The 6,801-nt window shown below is 42.6% G+C and overlaps 1 pseudogene; it reads right to left on the reverse strand.

Annotated features, from left to right (window-relative positions):
- Positions 1-581: 581 nt before the first annotated feature.
- Positions 582-1,971, reverse strand: LOC101052718 (NEDD8-activating enzyme E1 catalytic subunit pseudogene; annotated as a pseudogene).
- Positions 1,972-6,801: the final 4,830 nt, after the last annotated feature.

Below are 6,801 nucleotides of genomic sequence, written 5' to 3' on the forward strand. Positions count from 1 at the left end.
TTTTTTTTTTTTCTTTGAGGCGGAGTTTCACTCTTGTTACCCAGGCTGGAGTGCAATGACGCGATCTCGGCTCACCGCAACCTCCGCCTCCTGGATTCAGGCAATTCTCCTGCCTCAGCTTCCTGAGTAGCTGGGATTACAGACACGTGCCACCATGCCCAGTTAATTTTTTGTATTTTTAGTAGAGACGGGGTTTCACCATGTTGACCAGGATGGTCTCGATCTCTTGACCTCGTGATCCACCCGCCTCGGCCTCCCAAAGTGCTGGGATTACAGGCTTCCGCCACCGTGCCCGGCCACATTCTACAATTTCAATGCAAAGTAGAGGTAAAACATTTAAGCTCAGTAGAAACTTTAAGAATACTCAAAACTCCCATATTATTAATGAAAATTCTTACCATCACCAACACCAAAATTCTGTCTTCAAGGAAAAGTTACAAAGTTAAAAAAGAGTGGTTCATTATATTTAAAAAAGTCAAATCTCAGCAACACTATTATTGCTAAAAATGACATCAATTAAACTTCTTAGCATCCACAAAGTATATTATTTCCATGAGTTTTCTATTATGTGCACATTCTCCTTAAGAAGTAAAATGAAGTTTGCATAGTACAGTCTGCAGTGTGGTGACATCAGCAACCTCCAGTTCTTGTACATCAAAAAGCCCCAATTCTTCCAGTGTTTTGGAGAGATTTGGCCTTGTTCCTTCTTCGATAGAGGTTATCGACTAGAAGTAAAGTGTTCTATTTTTTCCCTCTAGGGTGGCTGTGATGGCTGGAGATTTCATTTGGAGAGAAGCACTATTGGTTAGAAAATCCAAAATCTCCTGTAATTTAGCTGATGGAGAAAACTGAATATTTCGAGGAAGCTGGCTACAGGCTGGGCAGCTTTCCCTTCTCTCCACTTCAAATGTGTATGTATACAGCCCATCTACATCATTGAATACCAAGTAATTATTCAAGGGAATGAATGCATTTGTGGCTATTTTAAAAACCTCAATGGCACACACAGCTGCAATGACTGCATTTATGGAAGCTACTGCAGGAATGATTCTTTTTACTACCCCTTGAGTGAGTTTATATGTAACACTCCTAATATTATATTGTGATGATCTCTCTAGGGATTTTTGGAAAATCCATTGTATATGTTCAGGATTATCTCCATCTAATGGAACCCCTTCTCCAAACGGCTGCTCCTTAGGCCACTACAACATCCTTACATACTCAATACAGTGTTCTGGTCACCTGGGCATAGATGCAGTGGTGCACATGGGAAAATTAACCTGTGATGGATAAAGTTCCAGTGCATTCATTACAAGCAGTCATTTCAGGCAGAATCACCCGGGCATTTCCTTCAAAACCTTCTGTCTCCCCATCTATCAAAGGGATAACGGAGCTGGGGTCTAAGACACCATCTTCATAACTTAGAAGAGATATTAGCATGCCATTTATCCATCTTCTGGCTATGATAGAGTCCAATCCACAGAAAATAATATGAAATTGTTGATAGAAAGTGTCATTAAAATCTTGAATCTTGTTGAAATGTGGAACTACATTGCAATTAGGGACTCTGTCATTTAGAAATTCTGCAGCAACTTCAGCCTTAGGTCTTCCAACATCTTTAGGCCTAAATAAAAACTACCTATTTAGATTAGAAACATCTATAGTGTCCATATCTATAACATGAATCTGTCTAAAACCAGACAAGGCCAGATTTTTCAGGAGCTCACATCCTAAGCCACCAGCTCCAAATACTAGAACTTTACATGTATCTAACAAGAACTGGAGAGATGCAGGGCTCGGTTTGAAATCAGGGTGTGTGAAGGGTCCAGATCACCTGAGGAACTTCTTTACGTGGTTCCAGCGACCTTCCCAGTCTCCAGTGTCCCCACACCCACCATCAACAGCCATTTTCTCAGCCAGCAGCTTCTCTATTCTCCTTCTTTTATTCTCCAGCTCCTCGCCATCCACCTATTGTTCTCCACCTCTTTCCAGGTGCAGAATGATTCTTTTTGTATGAAGTTGAAGAATGGATGAAACTCATCTATGGTGATAGAAATCAGGACAATGGTTGTCAATAGGGGATGGACATCAAGTGGAAGAGGACATGAGGGTGCTCTTTGAGTTCATGGAAATATCTTTTATCTTAGTGAGTTGGTGGTGACACTGGTATATTGATTTTTCAAAGCTCTTTAAACTGTACACTTTAGATCTATGCATTTGCTGTATCTACAATTTTACTTAAAAAAAAAAAAAAATCGCCGGGTGCGGTGGCTCAAGCCTGTAATCCCAGCACTTTGGGAGGCTGAGGCAGGTGGATCATGAGGTCGAGAGATCGAGACCATCCTGGTCAACAAGGTGAAACCCCGTCTCTACTAAAAATACAAAAAATTAGCTGGGCATGGTGGTGTGTGCCTGTAATCCCAGCTACTCAGGAGGCTGAGGCAGGAGAATTGCTTGAACCCAGGAGGCGGAGGTTGCGGTGAGCCGAGATCGCGCCATTGCACTCCAGCCTGGGTAACAAGAGCGAAACTCCGTCTCAAAAAAAAAAAAAAAAAAATCACTGTGGCCAGGCACAGTGGTTTATGCCTGTAATCCCAGCACTTTGGGAGGCTGAGGTGGGCAGATCGCGAGGTCAGGAGATTGACACTATCCTGGCTAGTACACAGTGAAACCCCATCTCTACTAAAAATATAAAAAATTAGCTGAGTGTGGTGGCATGCGCCAGTAGTCTCAGCTACTTGGGAGGCTGAGGCAGGAGAATCACTTGAACCCGGGAGGCAGAGGTTGTAGTGAGCTGAGACTGAGCCACTGCACTCCAGCCTGGGCAACAGATCGAGACTCCGTCTCGAAAAGTAAATAAATAAAATAAATAAATACATAACACTGGTAGAGTAGAAAGAACAAAGAACATTGGTGTTAAAACACTGGTGTTAAAAGCTTTACATTTTTATATTTCTAGTTATTAACTGTGTAAAGTCATGTACACAGGTCTTAAATTTTTCATCTATAAAATGGGAAAGTTATTTACCTCACTGGGTCTTTTTTTACTGTAGCAAATATGTATAACAAAACTTAGGCCAGGCGTGCTGGTTCACAGCTGTAATCATGTACTTTGGAAGGCCAAGGTGGTGGATTGCCTGAGCTCAGGAGTTCGAGACCAGTCAGGGCAACGGGTGAAACCCAGTATCTACTAAAATACAGAAAATTAGCCAGGCATGGTGGTGTGAGCCTGTAATCCCAGCTACTCAGGATGCTGAGACAGGAGAATTGCTTGAACCCAGAAGGCAGAGGTTGCAGTGAGCTGAGATGGCACCTTTGCATTCCAGGCTGGGTGACAGAGCTAGACTCTGTCTCAAAAACAAAACAAAACAAAACGAACCATAAAATTTACCCTTGTAACCATGTTTAAGTATACAGTTCTGTAGCATTAAATACATTTACATTGTTGTGCAACCATCATCACTATCCATTTCCAGAACTTTTTCCTCTTTCCAACTGAAGCTTTGTACTCATTAAATACTTAATCCTCCTTTACTACTTCTCTAGTCCCTGCCAACCACCATCATACTTCTTGTCTCTATGAAATTAACTAAACTAGAAACCTCATATAAGTAGAATTCTAAAATATTTGTTATTTTGTGACTGGTTTATTTCATTTAACACACTATCTTCAAGGTTCATTCATGTTGTAATATGCTAAAATTTCCTTCTTTTTTAAGGCTGAATATTTCATTGCATGCATGTATCGCATTTTGTCTATTCATCCATTGGTAGGCACCTGGATTGCTTTCACCTTTCGATTATTATGAGTAATGCTGCTGTGGACACGGGTGCACACATACCTGTTCAGGTCCCTGCTTTCATTTCTTTTGGATATATACCCAGAAGTGAATATACTGAATTATACAGTATACATATATTCTGTATACATATATATACAATTCTGTATACATATATATACATATATCCTTTTTGAGACAGAGTATTGCTCTGTCGCCCAGGCTGGAAGTGCAATGGTGTGACCTCGGCTCATTGCAACTTCTGCCTCGCAGGTTCAAGCAATTCTCCCTGCCTCAGTCTTCTGAGTAGCTGGAATTACAGGCATGAGCCATCATGCTGGGCCCCATTTACTCATTTTTTTTCTTTTTTTTTTTTTTCGAGACAGAGTTTTTTTGCTCTTGTTGCCCAGGCTGGAGTGCAATGGCACGATCTTGGCTCACCGCAACCTCTGCCTTCTGGGTTTAAGCAATTCTTCTGCCTCAGCCTCCCTAGTAGCTTGGATTACAGGCACACGCCACCACACCCGGCTAATTTTGTATTTTTAGTAGAGATGGGGTTTCTCCATGTTGGTCAGGCTGATCTCAAACTCCCAACCTCAGGTGATCCACCCACCTTGGCCCCGCAAAGTGCTGGGATTACAGGCGTGAGCCACCATGCCCGCCCCGTTTACTCATTTTTTAATTGTTCATTTTTTGTTGTTGAGTCCTAGATGGGTTTGTTTTTGTTTTTGTGTTTATTTGTTTTTGAGACAGAGTCTCACTCTGTCACCCAGGCTTGAGTGCAGTGGCACAATCTCCATTCACTGCAACCTCCACCTCCCAGGCTCAAGCCATTCTCCTGCCTCAGTCTCCTGAGCAACTGGGATTACAGGCATGCGCCACCGTGCCCAGCTAATTTTTGTATTTTTAGTAGAGACAGGGAGGGTTTCACTATGTTGCCCAGGCTGGTCTTGAACTCCTGACCTCAGGTGATACACCCGCCTCAGCCTTCCAAAGTGCTGGAACTACAGGCATGAGCCACTGCATCCAGCCTTAGTTGTAGGTTTTTTTTTTTTTTTGAGACGGAGTTTCGCTCTTGTTACCCAGGCTGGAGTGCAATGGCGCGATCTCGGCTCACCGCAACCTCCGCCTCCTGGGTTCAGGCAATTCTCCTGCCTCAGCCTCCTGAGTAGCTGGGATTACAGGCATGCGCCACCATGCCCAGCTAATTTTTTGTATTTTTAGTAGAGACGGGGTTTTACCATGTTGACCAGGATGGTCTCGATCTCTTGACCTTGTGATCCACCCGCCTCGGCCTCCCAAAGTGCTGGGATGACAGGTTTGAGCCACCGCGCCCAGCCAGTTGTAGGTGTTTTTAATATATTCTTTATGTATTTTGCATAGTAGTTTTTTACCAAATATACAATTTCCATATATTTTCTCCCATCCTGTGGGCTGCCTTTTTTTGCTCTTTTAATAACATTATTTAATGCACAAAAGTTATAATTAATTAATTATGTTTTTCAGAGACAGGGCCTCACTCTGTTGCCCAGGCTGGAGTGCAGTGGCGCAGTCTCAGCTCACCACAACCTTTGACTCCTGGGCTCAAGCAATTCTCCCACCTTTCCAGTAGCTGGGACTACAGGCACACGCCATCATGCCCAGCTAATTTTTGTATTTTTTGTAGAGAAGAGGTTTTACCATGTTGCAAAGGCTGGTCTCAAACTCCTGAGCTCAGGGGAAACGCCTTCCTTGGCCTCCCAAAGTGTTGGAATTACAGTGTGAACCATCATGCCAGCCTAATATTTTTTATTTTTTTTTTTAGAGATGGGGAGGGTCTCACTTTGTTTCCCAGGCTGATCTTAAACTCATGGCCTCAAGTGATCCTCCCACCTCAGCTTCCCAAAGTGCTGGAGTTACAGGTATGAGCCACCATGCCTGGTCAAAATATTGAATTCTGATGAAGTTCAACTTAACTATTTTTGATTTTGTTGTCTGTGCCTTGGTGTCATATCTAATAAATAATTGGTAAACCAATGTTGTGAAGCTGTTGCCCTTATTTTTTCTTTTAAGGGTTTTATCATTTTAGATTTTTTTTTTTTGAGATGGAGTTTTGCTCTTGTTGCCCAGGCTGGAGTGCAATAGTGCGATCTCTGCTCATCCAACCTCCGCCTCCCAGGTTCAAGCAATTGTCTTGCCTCAGCAGCTAATTTTGCATCTTTAGTAGAGATGGGGTTTCTCCATGTTGGTCAGGCTGGTCTTGAACTCCCAACCTCAGGTGATCTGTCCGCCTCGGCCCCCAAAGTGCTGGGATTACAGGCGTGAGCCAGCGCACTTGGCATTTTAGCTCTTATGTTTAGGTCTTTCATTCATTTTGAGTTAATGTTTCCGTACAGTGTAAGATAAGGATCCAGCTTCATTTTTTTGCCCTGTGGAGATCGTTTTCCAAATAGCATTTGTTGAAAAGACTACCCTTTCCCCTATTGAATAATCTTGACACTCTTGTTGAAAATCATTTAACCATATATATAAGGGTTTATTCTTGACCTCTCTATTCCATTTCATTAGTCTGCCTGTCTGTCTTTATGTAGTACCACACTCTTTTGAGTACAATGGCATGTAGTAAGTTTTGAAATCTGAAAATGTGAAAACTCCAATTCTGAAATTTTGTTCTTCTTTTAAAAATCATTTTGGCAATTCAGGGTCTCTTGAGATTCCATATGAATTTTAGGATGATTTTTTTATTTCTATAAAACAGTCATTGGGTTTTTGTTTGTTTGTTTTTTTTTTGAGACAGAGTTTCGCTCTTGTTACCCAGGCTAGAGTGCAATGGCGCGATCTCGGCTCACCACAACCTCCGCCTCCTGGGTTCAGGCAATTCTCCTGCCTCAGCCTCCTGAGTAGCTGGGATTACAGGCATGTGCCACCATGCCCAGCTAATTTTTTGTATTTTTAGTAGAGACAGGGTTTCACCATGTTGACCAGGGTGGTCTCGATCTCTTGACCTCGTGATCCACCCGCCTCGGCCTCCCAAAGTGCTGGG

Source organism: Saimiri boliviensis, chromosome 11 (genome assembly GCF_048565385.1).
Source record: "Saimiri boliviensis isolate mSaiBol1 chromosome 11, mSaiBol1.pri, whole genome shotgun sequence".
In the NCBI taxonomy this organism is placed as follows: domain Eukaryota; kingdom Metazoa; phylum Chordata; class Mammalia; order Primates; family Cebidae; genus Saimiri; species Saimiri boliviensis.